The sequence below is a fragment of the Pinus tabuliformis genome, chromosome 5_1 (genome assembly GCF_031772625.1).
Source record: "Pinus tabuliformis cultivar Carrire ecotype Pingquan chromosome 5_1, CPIR1, whole genome shotgun sequence".
Taxonomy (NCBI): domain Eukaryota; kingdom Viridiplantae; phylum Streptophyta; class Pinopsida; order Pinales; family Pinaceae; genus Pinus; species Pinus tabuliformis.
In genome coordinates, this window is record NC_142305.1 from 884,276,457 (window position 1) to 884,287,272 (window position 10,816).

Consider the following 10,816-nt stretch of genomic DNA (forward strand, 5'->3'; position numbering starts at 1 on the left):
GATACCCTTGAGGTTGCCCCCCAGTCACGAATGAAGTACCTTGAGGTTGCCCCCCAGGCATTAACGAAGGTTGCCCCCCAGGCGGTAATTGGCCACCTTGAGGTTGGTTAATGGGAGTTGAACCTGACATCATATAAACGTCACCTATACTCAATGGTACATTACCACTGTTTCCAACTAATAACCCATGATCAACGGGTTGAGGAGATGCTCCCGCAAAGGTACCAGAAAGTGATTGATACCCAGTAGGAACAGAAGGACCGCCATGTAAAAATGATTCAGGACTTTGTGAAAACACAGATGACTGACCAGACATATTTACAGGAGAATGAATTCCTCTAGGTGGAACCGGAGTACGAGGTGTAGAAAAACCTACTGAGTTGTCTAAAAAATTGGTTAATGCAAGGTACCAAGATTCACTTCTAGGAGGACTGTAAAAGATGGATTCACGCTCCCTTAGATCAAGGGTAATTAGATCTTCAGAATCAGAAACGCCTATTTCTTCCTCTGGAACAAGTTCTTCTATAGCAATTAATCCAACAGGAAGATTTTCGGTGATAATTCTTTCTATTCTTGGTGAATCAGGAACACTAGGAGTTGGAGTAACAGGTTCTGAAATTTCAGGTTCTTCGCCTGTTTCACTGGCAGATGAAAAACTACCAGCAAGCTCGGAAACTGTAACTGCTTCGGGATTGTAACCTGTTTCTAAACTTTGGTAATCTGGATGGACTACCAAGGAAAACTCTCCTTCTTCAGGTGATCCTACTCTACTGCCACTAGGAGGAGTTACAAGGACCTTTAACCCTTCTAAATGACCGGAATGTCTTCAGGAGATTCACCCCGCGATTTACGGAGTTTTCTTAACAAATCTATTCCGGTAACAATCTCAGGAGACTTGCCCCGAAGTCTACGGGACTGTCTCGGTAATTCCGCCACAATTAAAGATTTTAACTACAACACACGAAAACAAAGTAAAAATTTCAAATCAAACCACCTAAAGTCTTCTAAAGAAGCAAACAAATTTGAAGCACACGCCTAAATAATCTAGAGCGTCAAACCACACACAAACAGTAGTCTTCCGGACCAAAAGCGCTAGTTGGTGATTAGGCCCAACCTCGCAGGATTCAGTACAGAAATGGTGGGTGGAACAGTTACCCCGGCAACCTGCTTAATGAATAGACTGGACCAAGTTCCTCCACTTTAACCGTCTCGAAGTGAAGCGAACCCCCCAGAAAATCCAAGTGAGTATAACCGACGTCTGCTCCAGGTACAGTGGGACCTTCCCTCCACCGTCACCTTGGGTAGAATCCTAGATATTATGGCCACTAAGGTTACCAATCACAACAATTACACCTGGGGGAACAGTCTAAACTCCGACAGCACGCAAGGGCAGAGTAGCAAGCTCCAATCCCCTTACCGGCTCCTTGACAACAATCCAAGGTTTACCGATAAGTGACCCCTGGCTCCTCGACAATGGTTAATCCGAGGTTTACCGTTTGTAATACGTACTGCCTGGCGTCGTTCCCAACGAGGGAGGAATGATCCCCTCACTGGTTCGGACACGAGCTCGTGCTTCTCCTTTAAGAGGAGCTTTCCCAGAATGTAACTGAAACAATTGGATTTGTTCTACTCAAGATAGACTATCTGTTTGGTTTTGTAGTCTTGGAGAGTTAAGTACTCACCTACTCCAAGACCCTAGCCTAAGCTATGTTGGTGCTTCAGAGCCCTAGAAAAATAAAGATTACTAGATTGATTTTAATTTAAGCGTTACTTTTAAGGTTGTTTCTTAAGTCAAAAGGTGATGGAAGTGAAACCAGTGGTGTGTTGACTCGACTCGAAACCACTACAAAATGCACCTAGAATGATTTATCCACTACTTTACTTTTTCGATGAATTGCTTAACTAAAAAGTTGAGAGAATGCAATCTTTATAAAAGCAACTTCTTAATTGAAGACAATCAAAGAAACAATTCGTTTGTCTTTTCCAAGCATAAAAACATAACCTCTCTTTACATGCACGAAAAAACTCTTTTCTTCTTTCGAAAACAAAAAGCTACTTGAAACAAGACTTTTTAAGAAGATGTTTTTGTATTTTTCTTTTAATAAAACAAATAAATCTAATATAACCAAAAATCAATCTTAACAACTCTTAAAATCTATGAAAATGAACTCATAAGCAAACTAAAGGCAAATTTATTCTAAGCAATCTTAACGAGGCCAAAACTAACAATGATTATTTCTAAGGTGTTTTACTTGATCACAATCAAATCAAGGACTAGCTTATTGCAGAATCAAAAACTAGCCAAAACAAAACTCTAATCTTTTTGTTCTTTTTGTAAAATGGAAATCAATACTTTATAAACAAGCAATTCGAAATTTGACCCAAAACAACTCAAATGGCAAGTTGCTCACAAAAGGAGACTTTACGACAGGCCCGACTTCTAAGAAGGTTGACTAACCAGAGAGATCTAAGGCTGGACAACTTTTTACTATCAAAGTCACTACAAAGCCTTTCCAAAAATCAAACCCTAGGTCTAAACTTCGTTGAAAACCACTAAAACACTCAAAGCTCACAAAACTAGTTCAGGTGAAAATTCTTGACAGGGTACTAAAGGATCTGGGCAGAAAACACTAAGGAAAAACAAAATCTAAAAGCAATTTAAAGCAAAAATGGAATTTTCTTAAGTTTTACAGGAAGACGCAGGCAACCCGTTGTCACAGGCGCGGCCCCGCTCTGTGCAGACGGCAACAGCGCGTCCAAAGACGCACTGTGCAGTACTCAGAGGGTGCGTCCTTCTGGAAAAATGAAGAAAAACCAAATCTAACTAAATCTAAAGCTAAGCCACCCAAATACTAATTCTCACAGTCAAAAACCAGAAAATAAAAATGATTTTCTCAAAGCAAAGTTCATATAAAGGAAAAGACTCTCTCATTAATGGATTCCCCAGCGGAGTCGCCAATTTGTCACACGGAATTTGTCAAGGGTGCGGACACGACTGACCTTCCTAGAAGTCTAAGACATTCTAATGACAAACAAGACAAAATGGAGTGATCTTTCTCTAAATACACCTTTTACAACATGAAAACTACAAGTGTTTAGGCTTACCTTATTCCAAAACGCTGTTGTTGAAGTCCGTTCTTGACGATCCGGATGAGCTCCTCCTTCAAGTCAATTCCTGCAACCACAAACAATCAAACAATTACCAAGCACTTGCATTTCATATAATAAAACATATATCCAACATGCAGACCAAGGAACACATGAAATAACTCATTAACACAAGCTATTGAGAAAAATAAACCAGTTTGTATTAATAACGAAACAAAGAAACTCTTACAACCTGGCCTTGGTGTTGTGCAAGTTCCTCCCAGGGTCCATCAAGGGTTTTCCTCTACTTTGACAAAGCTCACCCTCTCCCAAGTAGAATCAAGTGAAGACAATCTCTCCTCACAAAGGCTCTAATGGAAGACCTAAATCCTGCAGCATTTACCCAAAGAAAATGTATAGCTCCAACCTCTTCTCCTTCTGGCTCAATGCCTTTATTTATAGTGCTGTAAAGAGGTTATTCAGGTCCACTATCAATGGGATCATCCCCCTCTTTGGGTGGGATAGCTCCCTTATTGATGGGATAAGTTCCCCCTTAATAGAGATACATGAACCAACTGGAGGCGCATCCATTTCATCAAACCGACCTCTAGAATGTTCTAGAAGTAACCACAAGTAACTTTTTCAAGATAAAACTCGCGCATTTTGCCTTTTACAGAGGGACGCACCTGTCCCTTAACATACAGAGCATCCATGGACGCAGATTTTGTGAACATGGTCAGCGTCCCCGCAGGTAAGGCTAGAGAGAACCTGCGACCCCAGAGATAAACATAGTTTTTACAAGACTTTCTCTCTTCTTTGAGTTTGAGATGGATAACAGAGGCATGAGACTTGCCTAAGAGGGTAGTATGACTGTTGATTTGAGCCATACTAACTGTAAGTAGTCAAGGTGACATTTTTTAGTGTAACAACCCTACAACCTTCTTTCCTTCAGGGACCACGTTTCATTAATTTTCAGACTGGATCCAAGAGTACAAAACAAACATTACCACAATACAATCATCAACTTATACTTGCATCATAATTCATTAAACAACCCAATACTGAATCACTGAAACCCTGTCATCAAGAACACAGAACCCAAACCAGAGCCCAGAACTCTGCAACAACCACCAGAATCAGCAGCAACCTGAAATATCAAATCTTATTATGCATACTCTACTTCACTGTACCAAAACCGCGTGTATACGCGCTTTCACCAAAGGCAACCCGCGTGCAGATCTAGAAATAGTTTCTTATGCCTTCGATGTCAGACCCGACCCTTGCCAAGCGTCCCGAACAGATAAACAGTAATACCAGATCTTCTCACTTCGTCAGACACACAATACTTGCTCTCACTTGCCTAATGATCTTCTCCTTATATAGCCTTAGGCCTTGTTCAATACCAAGAGCCAAAACCATAGAAATCCAATACCATCATCTTCAAAACTAGGGATCAACATGTCCGTCGAGACACCAAGGTCCAAAACCATAGAAATCCAATACCATCATCTTCAAAACTAGGGATCAACATGTCCGTCGAGACACCAAGGTCCAAAACCATAGGCACAACTTCCAAGGAATAACCGCCATGGACCAAAGATAAGTTTTCCACATACACGCGCTTTTACTGAAGCCAACCAGCGTGTACACGCGACTTGGTATATAGCGAACCTGCGTATACGCGACTTGGTATATAGTGAACCTGCTTGTATACGCGACTTCGACTTAACGAACCTGCGTGTATGAACTTTCTTGGCATGCTGTACTAAGATCTGTCCTCTAATTAAGTTGCCATCACCTGTACCAACCTCTGAGCACCTGTACCAACCTCTGAGTGAGTTGCCATCAAGGACAACACTTGAATCATAATGCCAACAATCTCCCCCTTTGAACTTGATGGCAACCACCACACCAAGTCACTCTCCCCCTTTGACATCAAGGGCAAAGGGCGGACCAAGATGTTCTCTTCTTTAGTATACCTCCTACTGTCCATACTGCTATCCATACTCCCCCTGAGTACATGTTGAAGTTTCTGATTTGGCTCCCCCTTTATATGTGCCAAGTTGTATCAATCCATCCATGCTCCCCCTGAGCAGATGCAGGTTCTAAGACATGCAAAAACTATTTATCATAAGCCTGCAAAACCATTCCTTAAACAATAAGATGTATCATTTAGTTTCATCAGCCACTTCTAACCGTAATGCCAACAATGAGTTACTTGAAGTATATGCTCCCCCTGAGTGTGAGCCAACCATGACTGAACCATTTCCTGAGTCTATTCTGCTCCCCCTGAGCCTGAGCCAACCATGACTGAACCTGGGTTTGTTCTGCTGCCCTTCCTTCATATACGCGACTTTGCAGCCTGTAACTCGCGTATATACGCGACTTGTCTTCATTATATCAGCGTATGCAGGATGGAATACTGAATTTCATCACTTTCAGATTCCCCTGTGTCTGTTATGTCAGCTGTCTGAATTATGCCACACCTTTCTGTCTCTGTCTTCTTCAGTTCCTGGAACTGTGATGATGTATGGTCCTCTTGTTTTGAATTTTGAAATCTGCTCCTGCATTCCCTTGCTTTATGCCCATTGTTGTTGCATGTATAACACCTTACATTTTTCATGTTCCTTCTATCACAATCAATTGCTTTGTGTCCATATGCATTGCAGGCAAAGCAATATCCTCTTAAATACCTGGGATGCGATGATCTTTCTTGAACCATTCTACTTCTACATCTGGCTGCAACATGTCCAAGATTATGACATACATAACATTCAACATTATTCAGTGGAGGAAATAATCATCTATCACGTCCATAGTTAGGAGTAAAGGATCTTCCTTGAGGAATTTCTTTCCTTGGTTGTTTCTTGTTGAGCATTTGAGATTTCTCATTAGAGTTTCTTGCCTCACCTTGTGAACTAGATTCACCTTCAACATATTCATGAAAACCAAGACCAGTCTTGATAGCAGGAGACCTTTGACTACTAAGAATATCATCCAAGACTTTAGAGCTATCTTGAAATCGTAACAACTTATCCTTTTCTTCTATTTTACCTTTCAAGATATTTACCTCAACTTGATGTTGTTCTTCCTTTTTCAGATATTGATTCCTTAGGTCTTCTTCAGCTTTTCTTCCTTCTTCCACTTGTCGCTTTAGTTTGATCACTTCATGTTCTTGATCTTCAAGAGCTTCTTTGTTCTGTTCTCTTGATTTTTTAAGATCTTCTTTTAGAGAGAGGATCTTTGATTCAAGCCTTTGAATAGTTATGCTCTGATCCTTTACCACATCCTGCAATTTCTCCCTTACCCTGGTTACTGTCTCCAATTGTTCATTTAATTTGGTAACTTCTTCAGTTTCTGCATTCTTCTTTTCATGTGCCATGAGACTTTTAATATCCTTGCTATTATTGGATGAAGCATTCTTCTTTTCATGTGCCATGAGACTTCTAATTTCTTCACTATCATTGAATGGACTTGTAATATGGGTATAATAGCTTCTACCATCTTCTTCAGATATCTTTCCTTTGTTATGAGGGCATCTAGCAGCATAGTGACCAACTCTACCACATAGAAAACATTTGAAAGGTAGCTTACCTTTGAACCGTCCAGTTCCCCGTTCAAGATTCTTGACAAAATTTACCTCATCTTCTTCCTCTGACACTTCGAATGCGGCTTCTGGTGGTACCTCTTGTCGCATTTCAAAAGCAGTTAAGATCCCGTGAAGCTGTGACATGGTGATTTTCTGCACATTCTCCTTTTCTTCTATGGCAGATACTTTAGAATCAAATTTAGCAGACAGAGATCTAAAAACCTTTTCAACTAAGACAACTTCCTCAAATTCTTCACCCAGATCCCTCATACAATTCACAATCTCATCCATACGCAAGAAATAATTAGCTATGCTTTCATTACTATGCATCTTAAGAGTTTCATACCGGATTCTGAGAGTTTGAAGCTTTGCTCTTTTTACCTGATCATCTCCTTCGTAGCTTGTGACGATTTTGTCCCATATTTCCTTAGCTGATTTGAAATGCATGATCTTCATAAATTCTGATTGTGTCAAACTACTCAATAGGACAGTAACAGCTTTGGCATTGAGCTCATATTGCTTTTTCTCTGCTGGATCTGTAGGGGTTGCTGATGGGAATTTGTATCCTCCTTCTACGATTCCCCAAATTTATGCTCCAAGTGATTGTAGATATGCAGTGGTTCTTATCTTCCAGTGAGTAAAATTGTTCCTGTCAAAGACTGGTGGCCTGATGTGTGCCTCTCTTTCTGGATTAGCCATTCTGATGGATCTTTTCCTTCAAGCGATCAAGCTTCCTCTGAAGGACCTGCTCTGATACCAATTGTTGGAAATAATACTGAGAGGGGGGGGGGTGAATCAGTATTATCAGATCAGTAAAAACTTTCCAATTTCATACTCAGAAACATATACGCTACTTCAATTAAGTGAACTCGCGTGTACACGCTACTGTGTCTAATGAAACTCGCGTATATCTAGAGATCTTATAATTCAGTTAGCTTAATCTTCAGTAAATGCATCAGAACATTATTAAGCATATTAACAGTAAACAGGTGCAGAATAACAGAACAGAACATCACACAAGAGCCACACACATGAACACCATGATATAAGGTGGAAACCCAATGTGGGTGAAAACCACCTGCTGCAATTCGTCTCTTTCTTCTTTAATAAGAAACTTCTTTTACAATGTACTGGTGCAGTCCTTTACCAGTACGCAGGCTACAACCTGCAGAGGGCTACAACCCTCTCTCGTTTTCCAACTACTTCTGGAAGGGAGCTACAACCCCCTCAGCTCTTGTACTAGCCGATCCATTTACTAGTACGTAGGTGCTGACCCTACAACCTTCTTTCCTTCAGGGACCACGTTTCATTAATTTTCAGACTGGATCCAAGAGTACAAAACAAACATTACCACAATACAATCATCAACTTATACTTGCATCATAATTCATTAAACAACCCAATACTGAATCACTGAAACCCTGTCATCAAGAACACAGAACCCAAACCAGAGCCCAGAACTCTGCAACAACCACCAGAATCAGCAGCAACCTGAAATATCAAATCTTATTATGCATACGCTACTTCACTGTACCAAAACCGCGTGTATACGCGCTTTCACCAAAGGCAACCCGCGTGCAGATCTAGAAATAGTTTCTTATGCCTTCGATGTCAGACCCGACCCTTGCCAAGCGTCCCGAACAGATAAACAGTAATACCAGATCTTCTCACTTCGTCAGACACACAATACTTGCCCTCACTTGCCTAATGATCTTCTCCTTATATAGCCTTAGGCCTTGTTCAATACCAAGAGCCAAAACCATAGAAATCGAATACCATCATCTTCAAAACTAGGGATCAACATGTCCGTCGAGACACCAAGGTCCAAAACCATAGAAATCCAATACCATCATCTTCAAAACTAGGGATCAACATGTCCGTCGAGACACCAAGGTCCAAAACCATAGGCACAACTTCCAAGGAATAACCGCCATGGACCAAAGATAAGTTTTCCACATACACGCGCTTTTACTGAAGCCAACCAGCGTGTACACGCGACTTCGTATATAGCGAACCTGCGTATACGCGACTTAGTATATAGTGAACCTGCTTGTATACGCGACTTCGACTTAACGAACCTGCGTGTATGAACTTTCTTGGCATGCTGTACTAAGATCTGTCCTCTAATTAAGTTGCCATCACCTGTACCAACCTCTGAGCACCTGTACCAACCTCTGAGTGAGTTGCCATCAAGGACAACACTTGAATCATAATGCCAACAATCTCCCCCTTTGGACTTGATGGCAACCACCACACCAAGTCACTCTCCCCCTTTGACATCAAGGGCAAAGGGCGGACCAAGATGTTCTCTTCTTTAGTATACCTCCTGCTGTCCATACTGCTATCCATACTCCCCCTGAGTACATGTTGAAGTTTCTGATTTGGCTCCCCCTTTATATGTGCCAAGTTGTATCAATCCATCCATGCTCCCCCTGAGCAGATGCAGGTTCTAAGACCAGCAATAACTATTTATCATAAGCCTGCAAAACCATTCCTTAAACAATAAGATGTATCATTTAGTTTCATCAGCCACTTCTAACCGTAATGCCAACAATGAGTTATTTGAAGTATATGCTCCCCCTGAGTGTGAGCCAACCATGACTGAACCATTTCCTGAGTCTGTTCTGCTCCCCCTGAGCCTGAGCCAACCATGACTGAACCTGGGTTTGTTCTGCTGCCCTTCCTTCATATACGCGACTTTGCAGCCTGTAACTCGCGTATATACGCGACTTGTCTTCATTATATCAGCGTATGCAGGATGGAATACTGAATTTCATCACTTTCAGATTCCCTGTGTCTGTTATGTCAGCTGTCTGAATTATGCCACACCTTTCTGTCTCTGTCTTCTTCAGTTCCTGGAACTGTGATGATGTATGGTCCTCTTGTTTTGAATTTTGAAATCTGCTCCTGCATTCCCTTGCTTTATGCCCATAGTTGTTGCATGTATAACACCTTACATTTTTCATGTTCCTTCTATCACAATCAATTGCTTTGTGTCCATATGCATTGCAGGCAAAGCAATATCCTCTTAAATACCTGGGATGCGATGATCTTTCTTGAACCATTCTACTTCTACATCTGGCTGCAACATGTCCAAGATTATGACATACATAACATTCAACATTATTCAGTGGAGGAAATAATCATCTATCACGTCCATAGTTAGGAGTAAAGGATCTTCCTTGAGGAATTTCTTTCCTTGGTTGTTTCTTGTTGAGCATTTGAGATTTCTCATTAGAGTTTCTTGCCTCACCTTGTGAACTAGATTCACCTTCAACATATTCATGAAAACCAAGACCAGTCTTGATAGCAGGAGACCTTTGACTACTAAGAATATCATCCAAGACTTTAGAGCTATCTTGAAATCGTAACAACTTATCCTTTTCTTCTATTTTACCTTTCAAGATATTTACCTCAACTTGATGTTGTTCTTCCTTTTTCAGATATTGATTCCTTAGGTCTTCTTCAGCTTTTCTTCCTTCTTCCACTTGTCGCTTTAGTTTGATCACTTCATGTTCTTGATCTTCAAGAGCTTCTTTGTTCTGTTCTCTTGATTTTTTAAGATCTTCTTTTAGAGAGAGGATCTTTGATTCAAGCCTTTGAATAGTTATGCTCTGATCCTTTACCACATCCTGCAATTTCTCCCTTACCCTGGTTACTGTCTCCAATTGTTCATTTAATTTGGTAACTTCTTCAGTTTCTGCATTCTTCTTTTCATGTGCCATGAGACTTTTAATATCCTTGCTATTATTGGATGAAGCATTCTTCTTTTCATGTGCCATGAGACTTCTAATTTCTTCACTATCATTGAATGGACTTGTAATATGGGTATAATAGCTTCTACCATCTTCTTCAGATATCTTTCCTTTGTTATGAGGGCATCTAACAGCATAGTGACCAACTCTACCACATAGAAAACATTTGAAAGGTAGCTTACCTTTGAACCGTCCAGTTCCCCGTTCAAGATTCTTGACAAAATTTACCTCATCTTCTTCCTCTGACGCTTCGAATGCGGCTTCTGGTGGTACCTCTTGTCGCATTTCAAAAGCAGTTAAGATCCCGTGAAGCTGTGACATGGTGATTTTCTGCACATTCTCCTTTTCTTCTATGGCAGATACTTTAGAATCAAATTTAGCAGAC